The sequence below is a fragment of the Bubalus bubalis genome, chromosome 7 (assembly GCF_019923935.1).
Source record: "Bubalus bubalis isolate 160015118507 breed Murrah chromosome 7, NDDB_SH_1, whole genome shotgun sequence".
NCBI classification, from domain to species: Eukaryota; Metazoa; Chordata; class Mammalia; order Artiodactyla; family Bovidae; genus Bubalus; species Bubalus bubalis.
The window spans coordinates 4,739,352-4,765,077 of NC_059163.1; the positions used below are offsets into that span (position 1 = coordinate 4,739,352).

General features: G+C 46.4%; 1 pseudogene; it reads right to left on the bottom strand.

The window, feature by feature from the left end:
• The window catches only part of LOC102401841, a 43,252-nt pseudogene extending 18,090 nt beyond the window's left edge, over positions 1-25,162 (bottom strand).
• Positions 25,163-25,726: the final 564 nt, after the last annotated feature.

The following is a 25,726-nucleotide window of genomic DNA, read 5'->3' on the forward strand; positions in this document are numbered from 1 at the left end:
TTGTCCAAGGGTTGTTGACCTTGAGAAAACACATAGCTGTGTCCCTGATGCTGAACAGAAAACAGACTTCTGGAAAGGACCCTGCCCAGCTACCCTCTGTTACCCTGTCATCCCATAAGTGCTGATAACCTGCTCCAGACAAGCCCCACACATGGCCTGGTACTCATCTGCACCATGTAGGATGGATGGTCTCCTCTTCCCAGAAGGGAAACTTGAGTCCCCGTGGGGTGCAGCCAAGAGTCCACTCACCCTGATGGATGCTAAAGTCAATCCCATCACACCCCGCACAATGACTGGTCCTGTCAACAATTCCCTTTAGTGACTATGAATCTCATGGGCTGTATGGCCCATTTCTGACTGGAGAGGAGACAAGTTATAGGAGATCTTGGGTCTCAGTTTCCCTTCTGCACAGTGGGGAATAAGAAAGATGGAGATTTATGAACAACTTCCTTTGTGTCGGCCACAGAGCCCACCAGCATATGTGTATTATCACATTCAACTGTCCCATTAGTGTCCTGAGTGAGCATGCAGTTCTCATTTTTCAAGGAGGAAATTAGAGCTCAGAGAGGGAAATCCAGAGCTCATAGAGCTGAGCTGAGATTTGAATCCAGCCAGGATTGTTGGATACCAATGCTGCTCCACTTTGCCCTTTCTGCTCTGGGGCAGTCTGGCTTTAAATCTTACTGAACCACAGCTGGACCCTGGCAGGCCATGGTCCTAGCCTTGGGGCAGCTTCATCATGCATGGTCTTGTGACCAAAGGCGACCTCAGTGTTCTCATCTGTAAAAGAGTCCTGTGGTGACTAGGGACAGGGAGGTGTGCTGACCTAGGGAGGCTGAAGCACGCAGCCCCGGAATAGCCAATCCTGTCCTGTCTCTGGGAGGCATTGTGTTACCTCGGAGACGGCCCAGCGGAGCTGCTGGAGCTGCTGCAGGCCCCAGGCCGGGTCCAGGTATGGGTGGGGAGCCAACAGCACGTAGCGTGTGAACATGGACTCCCCGGCGTACAGCAGACTGCTGGCTCGCCTCGCCAGTGCCTTGAGCGCACTTCGGGAGGCATAGAATCCAGTCCAGGCGTGATGCATGTCTAGGAGAAAAAGGCCAGGAGTCGGTGGGAGGGCCTGCCCTTAGAGGCCCCTGAACTCCACTTGGGAAATGCTGAGGAAGATGAGGTCAGAGATGGCTCTGCCTGGGTCCCCAGGGACACAGCCTAGGCCAGCGGGTGATCTCAGGGTTCCTGGTCCAGCCAGATCAGCAATGGTATGAGATCCCTGGAAGGCCTGGGCATCTGGCAGGGCAGGCTGAGCTGGGGCAGGACTGGAGAGGCCCGAGTGCTGAAGGACTGTGACGAGGAAAGAATCCCAGTGAGCACCTGGGCCCCTGAGATGGCCTGTGTGGAGGGGCCCTGGAGGACTTCAGAGGAGGATGTAGACGGATGAGGGCCCAGAAGTCAGGACATGGAATGGAAGGGCTGGAGTGCTGGCTGCCCCTGTGTGCCTCTGAGGAAATTCAGGGTCTGGAGAGGCATGCCTTCCACCAGGTCCCTCTGGTTGTCCATGGGGGCAGGCTGGCAGAGCCGTTGGGAGCTGAGATCCCTGAAACCACTCTCCTCACCCTGGACACAAAGGTCATGGCATGACGAAGTCCCCAAGAGGCATGACCAACCCCCGCCAGTGCCCCACCGGAAATCAAGGATGCCTCTGGACATCACTCAAGCCTCTCTTGTGAAAGAAAGGAACCAGCAAAGGAACAGTGGGCAGCACTGAGTGCGCCTCTGTCCCCAGCCTAGGCAGTCCACACTAGGCAGGTGGGGGAGGCAGGGCTCTCTGTGCACCAGTGGCCGTGTGCGCTCCACCGGCAGAGTTGAGGAGACTGGGAAACCACATGCCACTGCTTTGGTGACATCTCTCTTGCACCGAATCCCCCTCTACCCCCAGAGGCTCCTACCCGACGAATAGGGCAGGAAGTCGCGGTGGTCTCGGACCTGCCAGGTGACTTGGTCAGAGTGCACAGCCCGGAAGTAGTCGCTGAGCGTGGCATACTCCACTGAGAAACTGAGCTCCGATGCTTCGCTGTTGATGTAATCCATCACAATGTCCATGTTGGCGAACTGCAGCGAGGCGTTGAAGAACTGCCTGTCACATCCCTGCAGCCAGGGGACAGAAGCAATGGCCAGCCCTTCTGGGTGCAGAGCCCAGCCTGCACAGGGATAGCATCTCTTCATCTGCACGACCGCCCCGCTCTCCCCATGGTGGACACTGAAGCCGTCCACGGGGCTCACCAGCTCTCTCCTCTGGGAGCACAGCAGGTGCTCTGCCCAGTTTAGCTGCAACACCAATGCTGACTGGTGTCTGGCACTGTCCCATGAGGGTGCCTTTCATATAAGACAAGTTCAGCCAATGGAGCAGGTCCTGTCATCATGCCCATTTCACAGAAGAGGAAAGTGAGGCTCAGAGGGTCCAAGCCTCACAGCCCCTGAGTAGGGAGCCAGGATTCAGGCCGAGGCCTCTGCTCCCAGCATTGAGAAGGGGAAAGGAGGGGAGAGCTGGGGAGGAGCTGAAGCCTGTGAAAAGGAGGGGCTGTCTTGTAGGCGGAGACTGTGGGGATGATCCAGGGAAGGGGGAGAAGCTGGTAGATTGGATGAGGACTCGGGGTGCAGGGAAGGAGGACTGAGCCGGGGCTGGGTGACCCATTGCCTGGATGGACACTGGAATGGTTAGAGGTGGACACACAATCCTGGCTGGAGCCAAGTGCTGGGGTCAGACTGAAGAGAGCAGTACCCGTGCAGAGTTGAGGAACCAGGGCCAGGGACCCTAACTTACCCAAGGCCAGAGGACGTGTGCTGTCTGGAACCAGGAAGCTTTATGCATCACACGTTTCTCCAGGAGACTGGTAAAGTCTGGGATGCTGTCCTCAGTGACAGGGATTTCCATGTTGGGGTACTTGCCATCCAGGGGTGGACCCGGGAAGATGGCTTCGCCATCCCAGTTAAATCCCTCACTAAGAGAGAGAGGAGCATTAGGGGCCCAGCCCTGAAAATGGCAGCCTCACAAGGTCGGGGAGGCGGGCAGGGCTCAGGCAGGCCAGAGCATCGAGGCCTCTGTCTCCCATCAGGGGGTGCACAGTGCAGTGCTGGGCAGATGAGAGCCGTGTAGACAGAAGATGCCCCCGTGTGAGCCCTGTGGGCACTTGGGCACCTCACCCTGGTCCTACAGAGCACCCAGAACCTGCTAGTGAGTCCCCCTTGCCTCTTCTCTCAGCTGCCGCTTCATCCCACCTCCCCTACTCACGGGGGCTCAGCCTCTACCCACGGCCTCCCAGGAACAGAGGGCAGAGGGACTGGACGCAGGGCCCCCCACCAGAAATCCCGCAGGAGGGCTGATGCCAGAACTTGGAAGTCTTGACTCAATCGCCTGAGCCACTCCATCTGCCCCATGGCTGCTACTGCCGGACCTTGGCTGGGGGTCCAGGCCTCAGTTGTTCTTTCTGTAAGATGGGTGCTCAGTGCGTGCCCTCAAGGCCGGCCATGAGGGGCGTGGCTGAGGTGGTCCAGGGAGGGTGCTGGGACGGGGGCTGGCCCGAGGCAGGTGCTCACGAGCAGTAGCCGAACTGGTCTAGGACGTGTGTGAAGATTTCCTGCTGTGCCGACAGGGATCTGGACCCTCTCCACACGAACTGCAGCTGCTGCAAACCCGGAGGGAACGGAGTGAGGGCCCAGGGGTGACACGGCTGCCGGCTCCCCTCCGCAGTCCCCGCCTGAGTCTCCTCGCCGCACCCGCAGCTCTCAGGGGTTCAGGTCAAGATCCCCCTCTGCTGCCTCCTCCACAAAGTTCCCCCTGACCTCCCAAAGCCACCGGAGGCGGAGGAATCGGCCCTCCAGACGCCGCCTGTCTGCACCTTCATCTGACCCTCTTTAGGGCAGGACACTTTGCCAGGACCTGCCAGCCAGACTGTCTGTAACTCGGCTTGAATGTCCCCAGACACAGGGAGCTCATCACTATCACTAAAGGTACAGCTGCTTTTTTCAGTTCTGATGGTGAGAAAGTGGATGAGTAGATGCGGCTCACCACTCACCTGGTTATACTGCATGGCCTCCTTCAGGTCGTAGTCGATCCTGGAGATGATGTGGGCATTGAAGCCCGCCAGGGCAAAGACAGTGGGGGTCGTGGAGGATGCACCAAATGGGTCCACCTGCCAGGAGATCTGCGGCCGGACCCCAAATGTTTCATAGAGAAACCCATGTCCTTCTGCAAAGAGATAAGTTTCCGTACTCCCTCAGGGCCCCATGCCCTTCTCCAGGGCTGGGATGCCACCTAATAGGCAAGGAGGGGTTGTGAAATAGATGCTAATATTAGGACTTCTTCCCAGAATCATTGGTCTATTCACATCTTAATGCATGATTTAAAAGCCACCCCATAGGAGCAGGAATCAGGGTGACTGCAGAAAGTCCCATATTTGATATGCCATTGATTCCAGTTCCCCAAGGGTTTTCCCCCAATATAATCTAATCTCTGGCCAACCCCCCACCACCTCTTGGGTATACATATACTGGCCTGGTTACACTCAGATGGGATATCTTGGCTGACATTTGCCCTTTATGACTCACTGCTTCTACTGCAGACAGGACTGTGCTCAGGCACACAGGCATGTGAAAGATGGATGCTCCCCTGGAGCCCTGGCTTGGGGAACATTCTGGGAAAACTGCTCTGCTCCACCCCGGGTGGCATCAGAGAAGAGGGCCCATCAAACACAGGTTTTGGTGGTATGGAACTACATCAGCCTGGGATGCTATCAGGTCTACCCCTTCTGCATCTCCACCCCACCTCAGTGGTAGAACCCAGAGGGACGAGGAAGATGCCTGCGTTGGTAAGGGACTGACAAAGTCTGACCAGGGAAGGAAAGCTTTGGTGGAGAGTCTGTGTACAGCCCCATCTAGAGCAGGGAAGGATGCATCTGGTGGAAAAACCATGGTTGTGGTTGTTGCTTTTTTCTCTCTAACAGATGGGAGCCAGCAGTTCCAGAACGACTCCTTTAAAATGTTTTTTTTTTTTTTTTTTTTTTTTAATGCTGGGAGAAGTTTGATCCTCAGAGGTTAAAAGACATGCCTGATCTTCTTCTGGGATACTGAATGGTCATGGTATCCTGTGAAAGATGGGGAATCCTGGCTGTTTGAAGTGTCTCTTAAGTACGATACTGTTTTACAAGTAGACCGGTTCTGAAGAAAACAAGAGAAACGGGTACAAGTGCCATCTGTCTTGCTCTTTATCTCTCTGCGAGACATTGCAGCCTTGTGTCTAAGGGTACAGATTTGGTGTGAAACCTACAGCTCCCTCCTGTTCTCTTACTTTGCTTCTGTATCTGAGGCTCCCAAATGAACAGGCTGGGAATCAGGGCAGGGTTCTAGGAGGGGTTGCCTCAGTCTCAGTAGACTATTTAGAGGATCCAAAAGGTACATGGAAGGCTTTACGGGACGAACTTTACCTTATGACCTTATTTGGCAAGATGTAGTACATGTCTTGGGACAGATACTGACTCCTGACTCAAGAGCTTGAGTTTTGGGGGAAGCTAGTACTTTTGGCAAAGAATGGCTTAAGTAAGGAGAAAGTGGGAACACAAAATAGCCCTCCTCCCTACTTGGAGCCAAGCAGTTCCCATAACAGACTCCCTCTGCTGGATGTATTCTTGCAGGACTCAAGCGAGTGCTCACTGACTTTTCAATATGGTAAGTTGGCTGACATAGAACAGGGAGAGAAGGAAACTCCTGGTAAATTCCTAGTAATTAGGGAGGCTCTCTTCACGTTTACTGATGTTGATCCTGAAAGTTCAGATGGGGAAATTATCTTAAAAAAGATTCCTCACTCAATCAGCTCCAGATATCTGCCATAAGTTACTAAAACAGGTGTTTGGACCAAATCAGTCTTTAGAAAAACTGTTGCAGCTGGCTCAGGCAGTATGTTATGGCAGAGAAGATGAGGAGGAAAATAGGAAAAAAGAGCCAGTCAGAAGACTGATGCCCCAACAATGGCTGTTAGACCTGCTCTGAAACAGCCTGAGCAAAATGCCCAGAGGGACCCAGGTAAAAAGGGATAGGCTTGCTATTACTGTGGAAAGGAGAGGCATCTCAAGTGGGATTGTCCTCAGGCATCTAAGCTGCCTTCGGCTCCATGTCTGGTCTGCAAAGACCATACTGGAGAAGAGACTCTCCTCTGAGGTGTAGCCCCCTGGGGCTGGACTCTCAAGATAATAATGACTGAAGGTGCTTTGGGTCCCTGCACAAGCTCCCCTCCTAATTACACCTGAGGAACTCCAGGTATTAATAAATGTGAAGGGCCAATCCGTCCATTTCTTTTGGAAACTGAGGAAAATCTCTCTGTGCTCACTGAAGACCTTGGTCCGCTTTCCTCCCAGTCCACTACTGTAATGGGACTGTCAGGACGAGTCATATGCTATAATTTCAGTCATCCTTTAAGCTGTGACTGGGACTCTGTGCTGTTTTCTCACAAGTTTCTGATCGTGCTGAAGTCTCCCTCACCCCCTCTGCGGAGGGATATACTGAGCAATGTCCAGGCTTCTGTTTTCATGCATATGGAGCCTTCTCTTTCTCTCCCATTGGTTGAACAAAATGTAAATCTCAAAGTGTGGGCTGATAGAAAAACCGTGTGTTGAGCACACACAGGTTAAAGCCAATCATTAAAAATGTAAAGGAACAAGGACTGTTAATTCCCTGTAACAGTCCATACAACACTCCTATTTTGGGTGTAAAAAAAGTCAAACGGTAAATGGAGACTTGTTCAAGACATACAAAAAGTAGTGCCTAATCGTTATACTTTGTTCGTAGTGATGCTTTCTAAGGCCCACTTAACTTCACATTCCAGGATGTCTGGCTCTAGGTGAGTGATCACACCATCGTGATTATCTGGGTCGTGAAAATCTTTTTTGTACAGTTCTTCTGTGTGTTCTTGCCACCTCTTCTTAATATCTTCTGCTTCTGTTAGGTCCATACCATTTCTGTCCTTTATCGAGCCCATCTTTGCATGAAATGTTCCCTTGGTATCTCTAATTTTCTTGAAGAGATCTCTAGTCTTTCCCGTTCTGTTGTTTTCCTCTATTTCTTTGCATTGATTGCTGAGGAAGGCTTTCTTATCTCTTCTTGCTATTCTTTGGAACTCTGCATTCAGATGCTTATATCTTTCCTTTTCTCCTTTGCTTTTCGCTTCTCTTCTTTTCACAGCTATTTGTAAGGCCTCCCCAGACAGCCATTTTGGTTTTTTGCATTTCTTTTCCATGGGGATGGTCTTGATCCCTGTCTCCTGTACAATGTCATGAACCTCATTCTGTAATTCATCAGGCACTCTATCAGATTTAGGCCCTTAAATCTATTTCTCACTTCCACTGTATAATCATAAGGGATTTGATTTAGGTCATACCTGAATGGTCTAGTGGTTTTCCCTACTTTCTTCAATTTAAGTCTGAATTTGACAATAAGGAGTTCATGATCTGAGCCACAGTCAGCTCCTGGTCTTGTTTTTGCTGACTGTATTAGGGCTTCTCCATCTTTGCCTGCAAAGAATATAATCAATCTGATTTTGGTGTTGACCATCTGGTGATGTCCATGTGTAGAGTCTTCTCTTGTGTTGTTGGAAGAGGGTGTTTGTTATGACCAGTGCATTTTCTTGGCAAAACTCTATTAGTCTTTGCCCTGCTTCATTCCGTATTCCAAGGCCATGGCAGAAAGTGAAGAGGAACTAAAAAGCCTCTTGATGAAAGTGAAAGTGGAGAGTGAAAAAGTTGGCTTAAAGTTCAACATTCAGAAAACGATCATGGCATCCGGTCCCATCACTTCATGGGAAATAGATGGGGAAACAGTGGAAACAGTGTCAGACTTTATTTTTTTGGGCTCCAAAATCACTGCAGATGGTGACTGCAGCCATGAAATTAAAAGACGCTTACTCTTTGGAAGGAAAGTTGTGACCAACCTAGATAGCATATTCAGAAGCAGAGACATTACTTTGCCAACAAAGATCCGTCTAGTCAAGGCTATGGTTTGTCCTGTGGTCATGTATGGATGTGAGAGTTGGACTGTGAAGAAGGCTGAGCGCCGAAGAATTGATGCTTTTGAACTGTGGTGTTGGAGAAGACTCTTGAGAGTCCCTTGGACTGCAAGGAGATCCAACCAGTCCATTCTGAAGGAGATCAGCCCTGGGATTTCTTTGGAAGGAATGATGCTAAAGCTGAAACTCCAGTACTTTGGCCACCTCATGCGAAGAGTTGACTCATTGGAAAAGACTCTGATACTGGGAGGCATTGGGGCCAAGAGGAGAAGGGGACGACAGAGGATGAGATGGCTGGATGGCATCACTGACTCGATGGACGTGAGTCTGAGTGAACTCCAGGAGTTGGTGATGGACAGAGAGGCCTGGCATGCTGGGATTCATGGGGTCGCAAAGAGTCGGACAGGACTGAGTGACTGAACTGAACTGAACTGAATCCTTATACTTTATTGTCTAAAATTGCTGAAAGAGAAAATATTTTTCAGTCACTGATTTGAATGATACTTTCTAGAGATAACCCTATATTAAGTCATCCCCTTCCTATGACTTTAAGACAAGAGAGGATTTTTAGGTATCAGGCTACTGCCCCATTTGGATTCTGGGTTATACCGAACTTGACTGGCCTTTATATTAACTTATAACTGAGACTCAGCAGGTCCAAACTGACAAGCTAGTTTTGTCCCCAGAAACTCAAAAGGTTTTTTTTTTTTTTTTTAATTTTATTTTATTTTTAAACTTTACATAATTGTATTAGTTTTGCCAAATATCAAAATGAATCCACCACAGGTATACATGTGTTCCCCATCCTGAACCCTCCTCCCTCCTCCCTCCCCATTCCATCTCAAAAGGTTTTTAAGACTCTTTAAACTGCTCTCTGGTAGGCTCCTGCTTTGAGCTTACCCACAGGATCAGAATTTAGTTTGTTTGTTACTGAAAAAAAGGCTACGGCTACATTGCTTAAAGGATAATTGACGCTATTGTTTTGCTAATGCCTAAAAGCCTCTTGATGAAAGTGAACGTGGAGAGTGAAAAAGTTGGCTTAAAGCTCAACATTCAGAAAACGAAGATCATGGCATCCGGTCCCATCACTTCATGGGAAATAGATGGGGAAACAGTGGAAACAGTGTCAGACTTTATTTTTTGGGCTCCAAAATCACTGCAGATGGTGACTGCAGCCATGAAATTAAAAGACGCTTACTCTTTGGAAGGAAAGTTATGACCAACCTAGATAGCATATTCAAAACCAGAGACATTACTTTGCCAACAAAGGTCCATCTAGTCAAGGCTATGGTGTTTTCAGTGGTCATGTATGGATGTGAGAGCTGGACTGTGAAGAAAGCTGAGCGCCAAAGAATTGATGCTTTTGAACTGTGGTGTTGGAGAAGACTCTTGAGAGTCCCTTGGACTGCAAGGAGATCCAACCAGTCCATTCTGAAGGAGATCAGCCCTGGGATTTCTTTGGAAGGAATGATGCTAAAGCTGAAACTCCAGTACTTTGGTCACCTCATCTGAAGAGTTGACTCATTGGAAAAGACTCTGATGCTGGGCGGGATTGTGGGTAGGAGGAGAAGGGGATGACAGAGGATGAGATGGCTGGATGGCATCTCTGACTTGATGGACGTGAGTCTGAGTGAGCTCCGGGTGTTGGTGATGGACAGGGAGGCCTGGTGTACTGCGAATCATGGGGTCGCAAAGAGTCAGACATGACTGAATGAGTGAACTGAACTGAAAGCTCCTAAGCTTATTAATAGACAAAATCTTACTGTACTGACTTCTCATGATGTAAGTGGGATCTTAAACTCTAAAACTCAGAGTTCAATTGCTCCGTCTTTAAAGCTGCTGTAACTCAAGGTGTGTCAAAAGCTCTTGGAATAGAATATCACTTACACTTTCCTGGAGACCCCAATCTTCAGAAAATGTTGGAAAGGCTAATGACATTATTAAGAGGGATCTGTGTAGGAAACTCAGAAACATGAGACAGTTGGTTTAAAGTTCTCCTTGTAGCTTTAACAAGGGCTCAAACTCCCCCTAAGAAGGACCTGTCTCTATAACAGACTGGTTTTGTGCACAGATATTGTCATAGATCCTGAAGGGTTAAAATTAACTATGTGACTCAGCTTTCAACTTTTCAACCTCCTGATCAATTGAAAGCTTCCCATGGTGGATTTCTCCACTTCAAGGAAAAGACTTTCTTCGGCTCTTCTTCATCTCATGACATCAACCAATTTTAAGAAGGACTGATATAACATATTTTACCTTAACTGTGGACATAATGTAACTTTTAATTTTGATTATGTTTTGACTTGGTTTAATGCCTATTTTGTCTTATATCTGTAACTGCTAAATGGGGTTTGTTTCTAACTGTCTGAAAGCTTTTAAGTTACAAATGGTTGTCCAGGCTCCTACAAGAGCCACAACCTCCTCCAAGTACTACTTGGGTCCCCTGGATCAGAGACCCTCAATATGAGGGTGAGGAGAGTATGTTACATCAACAATTTAGGGACAATGCCTATCAACAGCAGGAAGTAGTTATGGAATGAAAATGATGCCCCTTTTCCCTTGGCCACATAATTCTCCCAAAAGAAAAAGGAGGATTGAGAGAGTCAATCCCTGGGCAGTTTGATCAGAAGTCCAGGGTCCCCGAGGAGGAGACAGGTGTCTGGGGCTCTCAAGGAGGAGATGGGGTCTGGAATTCTCAAGGAGGAGGAAAGGACAAATGCTATTTTCCTTACATTTCCTTACTAAGGTTTATATAAGAATAATGTATCCTGCTTGAGGTCATGTTTCTCCTTCCTGAAAACTTTCTGAGTAATCCTGTTATCTTAAAATGTATACTATGGGAGTAGATCTAGAAAGGTCTTTACAACCTTGGGACATTCTTTTGATTGATTGTAATAATCAATTAAAAACCTATGTAATTCCCTTGCTTAGACTAGAGAGGGGGGCATTCTCCGACCCCTTCTGATGTCTATGTCAGAAACTTCTCCTGTCCCTTTTTATAGTTTAATGAAACTCTGCTACACAAAATCTCTTGAGTGATCAAGACTGGTTCCTGGTCCCAAAGGAAAATCTTTGCCTTCGGAAATCACCAATCTGATATTGATATTGTTCACAGTAAGCTACCATATAGGCTTTAGCTAGCCAGGCTCTTCTATCCACGGGAATTCACAGATCACAATACTGGAGTGGAGTCTTCTCCAGGGTCTCTTCCTAACCCAGGGATTGAACTCATGTCTCCTTCATTGGTAGGTGGATTCTTTACCCTTGAGCCACCAGAGAAGACCCCCCACCCCACCCAGTTAGGTCAGGGGAATAGACCTCTAGCTGGCACCTGCATTCTCAAGCCTCCCACAGTTCCACAGTGGCTAGAACAAATGCCACATTACAGAAAGTTAATCAGGGTGAAAAGGCCCAAAGATATGTCCCAGAATAAGGGACAAGATAAAACCCCAGAAAGACAACTAAATGAAGTAGAGATAGGCATGCTTCCAGAAAAAGAATTCAGAATAATGATAATGAAGATGATGCAGGATCTTGGGGAAATAATGGAGAAGAGGCAAGAAATGTTTTCCAAAGACCTGGAAGAACTAAAGAACAAACAGCAATGAATAATACACTAGAAAGAATTAATAGCAGAATAACGGAGGCAGAAGAATAGAAAAATGACCTGGAAGACAGGATGGTGGAAATCACTGCCATAGAACAGAATATTGATAAATGATGAAAAGAAATGAAGGCAAACTAAGACACTGCTGGGACATCATTAAATGCACCAAAATTTGCATTATACGGGTCCCAGAAAGAGATGAGAGAGTCCCAGGAAGGATAAACTCAAAGAGGAGCACACCAAGATACATAGTAATCAAACTGACAAAAATTAAAGACGATGATAAAATATTAAAAGGAACAAGGGAAAAACGACGAATAACATACCAGGGAACTCCCATCAGGCTATCAGCTGATTTCTCAACAGAAACTCTGCAAGCCAGAAGGGAATGGAAAGATACATTTAAAGTGATGAACGGGAGAAACTACAACCAAGAATACTCTACCAGCAAGACTCTCATTCAGATTTGTTGGAGGAATCAAAAGCTTTCCAGACAAGCAAAAGTGAAGAGAATTCAGCACCATCAAACAAGCTGTCTTTTTTTTTTTTTAATTGGAGGTTAATTACTTTACAATATTGCAGTGGTTTTGCCATACATTCACATGAATCAGCCATGGGTGTACATGTGTTCCCCATATTGAGCCCCCCTTCCACCTCCCTCCCCATCCCATCCCTCTGGGTCATCCCAGTGCACCAGCCCTGAGCACCCTGTCTCATGCATCAAGCCTGGACTGGTGATCTGTTTCACATATGATAATATACATGATTCAGTGCTATTCTCTCAAATCATCCCAGCTTTGCTTTCTCCCACAGAGTCCAAAAGACTGTTCTATACACCTGCATCTCTTTTGTGGTCTCACATATAGGGTTGTCGTTACCATCATTCTAAGTTCCATATATATTTATTAGTTATGGTATTGGTGTTTTTCTTTCTGACTTACTTCACTTTGTATAATAGGATCCAGCTAATAAAACGGATTCAAATCTATTCTTTTTAATGGCTGAGTACTATTCCATTGTGTATAGGTACCACAGCTTTCTTATCCATTCGTCTGCTGATGGGCATCTAGGTTGCTTCCATGTCCTGGCTGTATAAACAGTGCTGTGATGAACATTGGGGTACACGTGTCTCTTTCAATTCTGGTTTCCTCGGTGTGTGTGCCCAGCAGTGGGATTGTTGAGTCAAATGGCAGTTCTATTTCCAGTTTTTTAAGGAATCTCCATACTGTTCTCCATAGTGGCTGTACTAGTTTGCATTCCCACCAACAGTGTAAGAGGGTTGGTTCCCTTTTCTCCACACCCTCTCCAGCATTTATTGTTTGTAGACTTTTGGATGGCAGCCAATGAGATGGTACCTCATTGTGGTTTTTATTTGCATTTCTCTGATAATGAGTGATGTTGAGCATCATTTCAGATGTTTGTTAGCCATCTGTATGTCTTCTTTGGAGAAATGTCTGTTTAGTTCTTTGGCCCATTTCTTGATTGGGTCATTTAATTTCCTAGAATTAAGCTGCAGGAGTTGCTTGTATATTTTTGAGATTAGTTCTTTGTCAGTTGCTTCGTTTGCTACTATTTTCTCCCATTCTGAAGGCTGTCTTTTCACCTTGCTTATAGTTTCCTTCATTGTGCAAAAGCTTTTAAGTTTAATTAGGTCCCATTTGTTTATTTTTGCTTTTATTTCCACTACTCTGGGAGATGAGTCATAGAGGATCCTGTGGCGATTTATGTCAGAGAGTGTTTTGCCTATGTTTTCCTCTAGAAGTTTTATAGTTTCTGGTCTCACGTTGAGATCTTTAATCCGTTTTGAGTTTATTTTTGTGTATGGTGTTAGAAAGTGTTCTAGTTTCATTTTTTTACAAGTGGTTGACCAGTTTTCCCAGCACCACTTGTTAAAGAGATTGTCTTTTCTCCATTGTGTATTCTTGCCTCCTTTGTCAAAGATAAGGTGTCCATAGGTGCGTGGATTTATCTCTGGGCTTTCTATTTTGTTCCATTGATCTATGTTTCTGTCTTTGTGCCAGTACCATACTGTCTTGGTGACTGTAACTTTGTAGTAGAGCCTGAAGTCAGGCAGGTTGATTCCTCCAGTTCTACTCTTTCTCAAGATTGCTTCAGCTATTCGAGCTTTTTTGTATTTCCATACAAATTGTGAAATTTTTATTCTAGTTCTCTGAAAAATACCCTTGGTAGCTTGATAGGGATTGCATTGAATCTATAGATTGCTTTGGGTAGTATACTCATTTTCACTATGTTGATTCTTCCAATCCATGAACATGGTATATTTTGCCATCTATTTGTGTCATCTTTGATTTCTTTCACCAGTGTTTTATAGTTTTCTATATATAGATCTTTTGTTTGTTTAGGTAGATATATTCCTAAGTATTTTATTCTTTTCGTTGAAATGGTGAATAGAATTCTTTCCTTAATTTCTCTTTCTGTTTTCTCGTTGTTAGTGAATAGGAATGCAAGGGATTTCTGTGTGTTGATTTTATATCCTGCAACTTTACAATATTCATTGATTAACTCTAGTAATTTTCTGGTGGAGTCTTTTGGGTTTTCTATGTAGCGGGTCATGTCATCTACAAAGAGTGAGAGGTTTAGTTCTTCTTTTCCAATCTGGATTCCTTTTATTTCTTTGTCTGCTCTGATTGCTGTGGCCAAAACTTCCAAAACTATGTTGAATAGTAGTGGTGAGAGTGGGCACCCTTGTCTTGTTCCTGACTTTAAGGGAAATGCTTTCAATTTTTCACCATTGAGGATAATGTTTGCTGTGGGATTGTCATATATAGCTTTTATTATGTTGAGGTACGTTCCTTCTATTCCTGCTTTCTGGAGGGTTTTTAATCATAAGTGGATGTTGAATTTTGTCAAAGGCTTTCTCTGCATCTTTTGAGATAATCATATGGGTTTTATCTTTCAATTTGTTAATGTGGTGTATTATGTTGATTGATTTGCAGATATAGAGGAATCCTTGCATCCGTGGGGTAAAGCTCACTTGGTCATGATGTATGATCTTTTTAATGTGTTGTTGGATTCTGTTTGCTAGAATTTTGTTAAGGATTTTTGCATCTATGTTCATCGGTGATATTGGCCTATAGTTTTCTTTTTTTGTGGCATCTTTGTTTGATTCTAGTGTGATGGTGGCCTCATAAAATTAGGGTGATGGTGGCCTCATAGAATGAGTTGGAAGTTTACATTCCTCTGCAATTTTCTGAAAGAATTTGAGTGGGATAGGTGTTAGCTCTTCTCTAAATTTTTGGTAGAATTCAGCTGTGAAGCCGTCTGGTCCTGGGCTTTGGTTTGCTGGACGATTTCTGATTGCAGTTTCGATTTCTATGCTTCATGGGTCTGTTAAGATTTTCTATTTCTTCCTGGTTCAGTTTTGTAAAGTTGTACTTTTCTACTAATTTGTCAATTTCTTCGAAGTTGTCTATTTTATTGGCATATAGTTGCTGATAGTAGTCTCTTAGGATCCTTTGTATTTCTGTGTTGTCTGTTGTGATCTCTCCGCTTTCATTTCTAATTTTGTTGATTTGATTCTCCTCCTTTTGTTTCATGATGAGTCTGGCTAATGGTTTGTCAATTTTATTTATCTTCTCATAAGCCAGCTTTTAGCTTTGTTGATTTTTGCTATGGCCTCTTGTTTCCTTTGCATTTATTTCTGCCCTAATTTTTAAGATTTCTTTGCTTCTACTAACCCTGGACTTCTTCATTTCTTCCTTTTCTAGTTGCTTTAGGTGTAGAGTTAGGTTATTTATTTGATTTTTTTCTTGTTTCTTGAGGCAAGCCTTTATTGCTATGAACCTTCCCCTTAACACTGCTTTTACAGTGTCCCATAGGTTTTGGGTTGTTGTGTTTTCATCTTCCTTTGTTTCTATGGATATTTTGATTTCTATTTCTTCTCTGTGATTTGTTGGTTATTCAGCAGCATGTTGTTCAGCCTCCATATGTTGGAATTTTAATAGTTTTTATCCTGTAATTGACATCTAATCTTACTGCATTGTGGTCAGAAAAGATGTTTGGAAAGATTTCAATTTTTTTGAATTTACCAAGGCTAGATTTATGGCTCAGGATGTGATCTATCCTGGAGAAGTTTCCGTGTGCACTTGAGAAAAAGGTAAAATTCATTGTTTTGGGATGAAATATCCTATAGATATCGATTAGGTCTAACTGATCCATTGTATCATTTAAAGTTGTGTTTCCTTGTTAATTTTCTGTTTAGTTGATCTATGCATAGGTGTGAGTGGGGTATTAAAGTCTCCCACTCTTGTTGTGTTATTGTTAATTTCCCCTTTCATACTTGTTAGCATTTGCCTTACATATTGTGGTGCTCCTATGTTGGGTGCATATCTATTTATAATTGTTATATCTTCTTCTTGGATTGATCCTTTGATCATTATGTAGTGTCCTTCTTTGTCTCTTTTCACAGCCTTTATTTTAAAGTCTACTTTATCTGATATGAGTATTGCTACTCCTTCTTTCTTTTGACCTTTATTTCCATGGAATATCTTTTTCCAGCCCTTCACTTTCCATCTGTATATGTCCTTAGTTTTGAGGTGGGTCTCTTGTAGATAACATATATAGGAGTCTTGTTTTTGTATCCATTCAGCCAGTCTTTGTCTTTTGGTTGAGGCATTCAACCCATTTACATTTAGGGTAATTATTGATAAGTATGACCCTGTTGCCATTTACTTTGTTGTTTTGGGTTCGAGTTAAACACCCTTTCTGTGTTTCCTGTCTAGAGAAGATCCTTCAGCATTTATTGGAGAGCTCCACCAAACTGGCTTTACAGCAAATGCCAAAGGAACTTCTCTAGGGAGGAAACACAAGGGAAGAAAAAGATCTACAGAAAATAAACCCAAAACAATCAAGAAAATGGTAATTGGATCAAACATATTGATAACCACACCAAATGTAAATGCATGAAAAGCACCAACCTCCACTTACCAGGTCACTCTGCTTAACCCGTGCAAATAATTTGTTCCTATTTTATATTGTTAAGTTAATCATGTTTCCATAATCGTTTGTAATTGTAACTATCTTTTATTTTTTGTCTGGCTATTTATTGTGAAAACTGATAAGAATCTTTTACCTTTGTGATTATGTAGTTCAGTTCAGTTCAGTTCAGTCGCTCAGTCATGTCCGATTTTTTGCGACCCCATGAATTGCAGTACGCCAGGGCTCCCTGTCCATCACCAACTCCCGGAGTTCACTCAAACTCACGTCCATCGAGTCAGTGATGCCATCCAGTAATCTCATCCTCTGTCGTCCCCTGCTCCTCCTGTCCCCAATCCTTCCCAACATCAGAGTCTTTTCCAATGAGTCAACTCTTCACACGAGGTGGCTAAAGTACTGGAGCTTCAGCTTTAGCATCAGTCCTGCCAATGAACACCCAAGACTGATCTTCTTTAGAATGGACTGGTTGGATCTCCTTGCAGTTCAAGGGACTCTCAAGAATCTTCTCCAACACCACAGTTCAAAAGCATCAATTCATCGGTGCTCAGGGTTCTTCACAGTCCAACTCTCGCATCCATCAATGACTACTGGAAAAACCATAGCCTTGACTAGATGGACCTTTGTTAGCAAAGTAAGGTCTCTGCTTTTGAATATGCTATCTAGGTTGGTCATAACTTTCCTTCCAAGGAGTAAGTGTCTTTTAATTTCATGGCTGCAATCACCATCTGCACTGATTTTGGAGCCCCTCAAAATAAAGTCTGACACTGTTTCCACTGTTTCCCCATCTATTTCCCATGAAGTGATGGGACCAGATGCCATGTTCTTCGTTTTCTGAATGTTGAGCTTTAAGCAAACATTTTCACTCTCCTCTTTCACTTTCATCAAGAGGCTTTTTAGTTCCTCTTCACTTTCTGCCATAAAGGTGGTGTCATCTGCATATCTGAGGTTATTGATATTTCTCCTGGCAATCTTGATTCTAGCTTGTTCTTCTTCCAGCCCAGCATTTCTCATGATGTACTCTACACAGAAGTTAAATAAGCAGGGTGACAATATACAGCCTTGACGTACTCCTTTTCTTATTTGCAACCAGTCTATTGTTCCATGTCCAGTTCTAACTGTTGCTTCCTGACCTGCATATAGGTTTCTCAAGAGGCAGGTCAGGGGGTCTGGTATTCCCATCTCTTTCAGAATTTTCCACAGTTTCTTGTTTTTTTTTTTTATTTATTTTTTTTTAACTTTTATTTTATTTTTAAACTTTACATAACTGTATTAGATTTGCCAAATATCAAAATGAATCCGCCACAGGTTTACATGTGTTCCCCATCCTGAACCCTCCTCCCTCCTCCCTCCCCATTCCATCCCTCTGGGTCGTCCCAGTGCACCAGCCCCAAGCATCCAGTATCGTGCATCGAACCTGGACTGGCAACTCATTTCATGTCTGGTATTCCCATCTCTTTCAGAATTTTCCACAGTTTCTTGTGATCCACACAGTCAAAGGCTTTGGCATAGTCAATAAAGCAGAAATAGATGTTTTTTCTGGAACTCTCTTGCTTTTTCCATGATCCAGAGGATGTTGGCAGTTTGATCTCTGGTTCCTTTGCCTTTTCTAAAACCAGCTTGAACATCTGGAAGTTCACGGTTCACATATTGCTGAAGCCTGGTTTGGAGAATTTTGAGCATTAGTTTACTAGTGTGTGAGATGAGTGCAATGGTGTGGTAGTTTGAGCATTCTTTGGCATCGCCTGTCTTTGGGATTGGAATGAAAACTGACCTTTTCCAGTCCTGTGGCCACTGCTGAGTTTTCCAAATTTGCTGGCATATTGAGTGTAGCACTTTCACAGCATCATCTTTCAGGATTTGAAATAGCTCAACTGGAATTCCATCACCTCCACTAGCTTTGTTCGTAGTGATGCTTTCTAAGGCCTACTTGACTTCACATTCCAGGATGTCTGGCTCTAGGTGAGTGATCACACCATCGTGATTATCTTGGTCATGAAGATCTTTTTTTTGTACAGTTCTTCTGTGTATTCTTGCCACCTCTTCTTAATATCTTCTGCTTCTGTTAGGTCCATACCATTTCTGTTTGAGTATGTAACTATTACTCAATACCATTGTGTCATGATTGGTCAACAGAAAAATAATAGAATGTATCACCAAAACTACCATTTCATAGAAAAACCTGTAATCACTTTTTAAAATGCAGATACATATCAGAATTTTCTTGGAATATTTTTTTTTTAAATACAAATGCCCAGGTATTGCTGTTTTTTCTCCAGAGCTCCAGATACATTTGTAATGAACCACCATAGTTAAAAAACAACTGGACTATATGATGATTTTTTACTTTTATCCAGTTTGTTTCACTTTTGCTATTTAATATTTAGTGCTCCCACTTCGTTTAGTTTTTGTTTTCCAATTTCTTCATCTCTTTTTTTGTTCTTTTTCACCCTATCTTCATTTGTAGTAGTAATGCTTTTGTGTGTATATATATATATATGCAAAACATATACTTATATATCTTAGAATATTTATGAATTTCTGCCTAAATAAAAAATGCATGACATTTTGATTTCAGTTGTCTGACTAAGGATGAATAGAATGCTAGATTTTTAATTAAAAAACAGGTATGAAACAAACAAGAAAGGTGGACTGTACAGTACAGGGAACTTTATTTAATGCCTCATAATAGTCTATAATAGAAAAACATTTCAAAAATAATATGTGTGTGTGCATACCTGCATCACATCGCTCTGCACGTAAAGCACTGCAAGTCACCCGTGCCTCGATAATACATATAATAGGAAAAAGTAAGCAACTTTAAAAAAGAACGCGACCATCATCTGCTGGCAGCGTGATTCATGTAAGCTTCAGCAGCATTTTTGCCTCATATTCAACCTCCAAGAATGGGGTTTTGTAAGTCTCCCCATCTCCAGGACCACGACCAGGACTGAAGGAAGGAAGTGTATGCCTTGTTCTTAGATCAGGAGGTCATCATGAGATGAAGTCAGGGCCCCATCCTCTGAGGGTCCCAGGAGCCTGACGGTGTTGGAAATGGAGCCTCAGAGAATATCCTGGGGAGGATCAAGAGGTCCACAGCCCTTCCTGCCCCAGTGATGGGAACCTGTCTTAGCTTAGATTCTGGCTCCTCTGGTCTGCCTTTCAAGGTCAGCTGTGCAGTGTTTAAGAAGGTGAGCATGGTGGTCTGAGACCAGAGATGAGGAATGATGATTCTGGAGGTACCCGGAGGAAGACAGCTCAGTGCCCTTTCCCTCCCTCCATGCCCACCAGCCCTGGTCTGCTCAAATCCTGGACTGAGCCCTGGGGACCCAGATAAGAATTAGACACTGGTCACTGCCAGAAGCAAACTGTAGGTCACGGTGAAGAGGGGAGGTGCTCGAGCACTGTGGCCCTGGTGGAAGGTTCCTGGACATGAGACTCCCTAGGTGAGTCTGGCTGGAAACAACAGGAAACCTTGTTCTGAACCACAGGAGGCCCTGTCTTAGGGGCAGATCTGGGAAGCAGGAAGCAGAAGGAACAGGAGGAAAGCAGGAGGTGAGGCCTGAGGCTGCATTTTGCAGACAGGGGAGTTTCTATGGTAAAACATAAAGATGCCCATGACCTTATCACTTACATCTAGAAATAAGGCAGTAGAAAATCAGAAGGAAGGAAGCACCGATTAAAGAGTTGAAAGGAGAGACGGAGTAAGAAAATCCAAAGAGAGAGCCCAGTGCCATTGTGATGTCCCGCACAGGGTCCGACTTTAGTGGAGTGACAATGGGCTAGTGCCCAGCCCACACTGCAGTCAACCTGGCTCTCCCACGGACACTCTGCCCTTCTGTAGCTTCAGTCTTAGTGTCTCTTCTGGGAAAGAGACTGCAGGCCTGATGCCCTCTGGACACCCTGCCTTCCGGGGTGGGTGAAGTGATGCCTGTGAAAAACCGCTGTTAAGTAGAGGAGAATGTGCCCTTCGTGGCAGTGTGTGTGGTGCCGGAGGTTGTGAAGGTGATGCTGGGACAGTGGTGGTGTTCGTAATGCACAGGAAGAGGCGGCGACGGTGCTAGTGGTGGTGTTGAAGAAGGCTGTGCTGGAGTGCGGCTGTGAGGACGGTGGTTGTGGTGTGGACAGGGATAATGCTGATGCGAACGGAGGTGCTGGTGACGATGGTGGTAGTGAGGACGGCAGGGGCGGTGGCAGCGTTTGCCAGTTTCCTGTTAGGCTGTCGGCATGCATGATGGCGGTTGTGCAGTAGGTGGTAGGGTTAGCCCTGGAGGTTTTGGTGCTGGTGCTGGAAGTGGTGGTGCGGGAAGCAGCTGGAGTGTTGGAGGTCACCATGAAGGTGAGAGTGCCGGTGATTCAGGTGGTGCTGGTGGGGGAGAGAGCGTTGCTGGTGGCAGAGGGGTAATGTTAGCAGTAGACGAGGTGCTGTTGGTTTTTGGGGTGGCGAAGGTGATGAGATTTGGATGGTAGTAGAGGTGTTGGTGTTGTGATGGTGTGGATGTAACAGTTGAGAGAGTGGCTGTATGCACTGCTGTTAGAAGGGGTATTGAAGTTGCAGGTGAAATGAGAAATGGGGAAATGGGAAATGAATACATTTTCAATAGGTTTCCCATAGTTTTCGACATTTGCTTCCTTTTGTCCCCTTCTCTAAAAGAACGGTGTTTAAAATAATCAGTACACTGTTAATTTTGATGGTGGTCGGAATGCGAATCGTGGTGGGGAGTGTGGCGGCTTGGAAGAGGTGCATGATGGCAGGTTGTGGCAATGGTGGTGATTTTGGTGTTGGTTGGAGGCGCTGGTGTTAGAAGTGATGCCGTGATGGGCTGAGGGGTTAGTGGGGTGACGGTGGTGCTGGTGTTGGAGGCGCTGGTGTTAGAAGTGATGCCGTGATGGGCTGAGGGGTTAGTGGGGTGACAGTGGTGCTGGGCATTCGCAACAGACTTGTGGGTGGTGCTGTTGGAGGAGGCACAGGTGCGGGTGTTGGCGGTGCAGTGGTAACGGTGGTGGTGGCGGTGGTGCTGGAGGTGTTGCTATTGGTTGAACAGTTGGTGGCAGAGGTGATGGCACAGATGGCATCTGACCCTTATTATGGACTAGAGACCACATGCTGTACTCAATGTGATCTATTTGAATTATTTCTATGTAAAGTTTATAACACCCCTTTGAGATACATCATACATCATTATCAAATATTTTTATACAGGAGGCAACTGAGGCTTATTGAGGCTGCATCACTTGCCCAGGGTCACAGGGCTGGGGGTTAGCAGAGTCAGGAACCAGCCAGGCTGGCTCGTCTAGAATCCACACCCTTATCCCCTGTACTCAGGCACACATGGACATGGCGCCAGTGATCAGTGTTGACTGGGCACAGTCTCCTGCTGAAGGCAGAAGATGCAGCCCAGGATGAGGGCTCAGACACCCAGTCCCAGCCCCGCAGGAGGCCACAGGGACCCTGATCTGCGGAAGAATAATCAAACCTGTGAGCTGGAGGATCTGGTCATCAATGTGGGTCACGGCCTCGTCGTGCATGACCTGGCCTCCGAGGACAAACTCCAGGCGACCTTCAGCCACAAGCTGGCGCACCTTGGCATGGTAGGCAGAGAGAAACGCCAGGTTACACCTCCCAGGCTGAACCGTTTTTGTTTGCTGGTCTCATGTCTACTGCATCTCCCGGTCCTTCCTTCAAACTCCTCAGCCTCATTTCTTCTGCAAATATCAGGACACTGTCTGTCCTGGTCAGCACTGTATCTAGCTCTGAGAACAGCACCTGGCCATGGCTGGTGCTTCATCAGGCATGCATACAGGTACACAACTTTTGTTTTGAAATAGTTTCAAAGTTATGAAAGTGTTGCACAGATTGTAAAAAATGCTCCCCTCCCATAAATCTTTCCACCGATTGTTGTTTTTCAGTTGATCAGTCATCTCTGACCCTTTGTAACCCAATGGACTGAAGCACTCCAGGCTTCCCTGTCATTCACTATCTCCCAGAGTTGGCTCAATGGGATGTCCACTGAGTTGGTGATGCCATCTAAGCTCCTTATCCTCTGTCATCTCCTTCTCCTCCTGCCTTCAATCTTATCCCACATGAAGGTTTTTCCAATGAATTGGCTCTTCTCATCAGGTGGCCAAAGAACTGGAGTTTCAGCTTCCCCCAATTATCTCTCTGTTAATATTGTTTACCCATTTCCTTAACACTATTTATTTATTTATTTTAATCCAAGATATGGTTTACTTAAACCAATTGAAAATAAATGTTAGCAGCTTCATGTATTTAATTCCATAGTTCACTAAGTCTTGAGCAAGAAGATCATTATAGCTCTTATATAATTAACTAAATCGGGAATTTAACATTAATCATGCTACCAATGAATTCACATGCAGCTGAAGAGGCCAGCCCCATCCTGTGACAACATGAAGATTGGGAGAGGACCTGGCTCCAGACTGCCTCTCCAAGGACCATGGTCTCTGACCCCCTGTGATACAGAATTAATCAGAAGGTTAATCCACAGGGACTCCTGCACCCCTGTATGGTCAGTGGCTCCAGTGTCCGTGGGAGCCACGCAGATTCATAAGTGAAGTCAGAGGGTGTGGACACAGGGTCACCCTGATGTGGCCAGGGTCAAAAGTGACCCCATTCACACCGGCTGGGTGCCCAGCTGGGCTGCCAGAGCTGCAACTTTTCAGGAGGAACCAGAAAGGCAGGATCAAACACAAACCTGTTCCCTGGGTGTGGGGCTGACCACAAACCTGTACTAAATGGACCCTGGGCATAGCTCAGCGCAGTTGGGGCCTCCTGGTCTATGCAGCCCTGACCTGGTCACACAGAGCACAACCCAGGAGCTTCCTGAAGGGTCATCCCCAGGACCCATAGGGCATCTCCTCTAAGCTGGTGAGGACACCCTGAGGGAAGCGTTACCTTGCGTTTCTGCCAGTCCGAGGCGACACCATCCCACCACAGCCGGAAATATTCCTGCTCCACGACGATAAACCTGCGCTTCTTCTCAAGGGTCAGTGCCTCCACCACGGAGTTGTAGACGTTGGTGACATAAGCCTGCATGCTCTCCTGGGGTGGGGAGGAGGAGAGACCATCACTCCAGACCCGTGGGGGGAAACCACAGGGCGTGGACCAGGGACCGAGGAGGAACGTCCAGGGAGACACGGTGTCTGGGGGGCACTGGTGTTCCCACCAAGCCTGTCCAGGCCCTGCAGTTGGGTCCCCCTGCTCCTCAAACAAGGGAGCCCAGCGTCCACTCTGTGATGGACACACAGTGAGTCCTGCACTGAGAGAAGGACCCGGGCAGACAACCTTTGATGGGAGCCTGCCCCTGAGGAGAGTCATGAGGAGGCAGACACTCTACGTGACAGAGGGTAGTGCCAGTCCAGCCAAGGCCGGGCCAGCCCAGAGGGGCGTGCTGACCTCTCCTGCCTTGGAGCACAGACCAATTGACAACAGGGCCCAAGGAGTGAGGTCCAGGGACCCTGATGGGCCTTCTTGGGATGAAATGGTGGGGAAGTGTGTGTCAACAGCTGAGGTTGAGAGAAGCTGACCCCGTGAGACATCTCTCTGGATCTATCTTCTCCCCAGGGGCTGGGAGCCCCCAGGATGGAGCTGAGCATGCTCCCATCTGGGTCAGGCTGACTTGGGCAGCACCCCACCCCATTCCTCAGTGTCCCTTCTGTAAACTGGGGGTGACGAGCATGCTTCCCCACTTGTCAGCAGTTCCACACGCAGATGGGTAGCCGGAACCAGATTCAACACTCAGCCTCAGGGCCTCTTGCTGCCCAACTCCCTTTAAAATGAGCGACTCACTTATTAACATCTCATGGAAAGTATTGTATCCACGATCATAGAGTGGTCCTGTTCATTTATTTCCTTCCTCCTTCCAGAAAGAGCTTGTGCAGGCCTGGGTAATCATTTCAGTTACCTGCACCAGAAACTTATGGAAATCAGTCTTTCCCTCTTTTCCTCTGCCCTGGTTCATTCATTCACTCAATGGAATTTCAAAGAACACCTTCCACACATTGCGGCTGGGGACACATTCTCACCCCTGCCCACAGCCAGTCTACCTTAGTCGCTCTGTCGTGTCCGAATCTTTGTGACCCCGTGGACTATAGCCCACCACACTCCTCTGTCCTTGGGATTCTCCAGGCAAGAATACTGATGTGGGTTACCATTTCCTTCTCCAGGGGATCTTCCTGACCCAGGGATCGAACCTGGGTCTCCTGCATTGAAGCCAGATTCTTTACTATTTTAGCCACCAGGGCAGCCGACATCCAGTCCATAGCCAAGTACAGGTGGGCCCAAGGCCAAGTTCCCTGATGGCAGAGACCCAGGACACAAACCCACTCTGGAGTCCAGATGGAAAAAGGACTGCAGCTTCAAGAGGTATGCAGGGGTCACTCGGGCCACCCACCTGTATGGTGTGCAGCCAGCCCACATCCATATGGCTGTGGGGAACCACGAAGACTCTTAGTTGGGGCTCAGGCTGAGCCCACAGGGGCCACATCAGGCCCAACTGCAGGAGCAGAGGCAGCCAACTCCGCGGCTCCATCTCCTCGGCCAGCTCAGGGGCTGGAGGACGTCTGCCTGCCTGCAGGGCCCAGCCTCCTACCAGATGACTGGGCCACCACCCCTTGGTGGATGCAGTGGGAAGGAAACCAGGAGTGACACCCACACAGATGCTGTCACCTGAGCAGTGCAGGCAGGTGGCACTCTCTCACTGCCTAGCAGCACTCTGCTCCCATCTGCGGTTTCCTGACCATCCACCTTTAGACAAACCCCAAATACCGCCTCCCCTGGGAAGACTGCCAGCTTCCCTCTGGCCGGGCCTGGCTCTCCTCACCCCAGTCCTCATGCCTTTCCCTTAGGCCTCTCCCAGTATTTCCCACTGGGCATCTTGCCCATCCCTTTCCCCAACCCACTGGACTGACTCCTTTACACTGCCCTGCAAATCATAACTCTCAGGGTGGGGTCTGCCACCACCAGGAAGCCTGCCATGATACACTCTCCTTCACATGAAACCCCAGTCTGAGCCTTGCAATAGGAATTGTAGTTGCTCTTTTAAGGAGGAAAGTTGGCTTTCACAAATAGGACCTGACAACCCGAGTTTGCACAG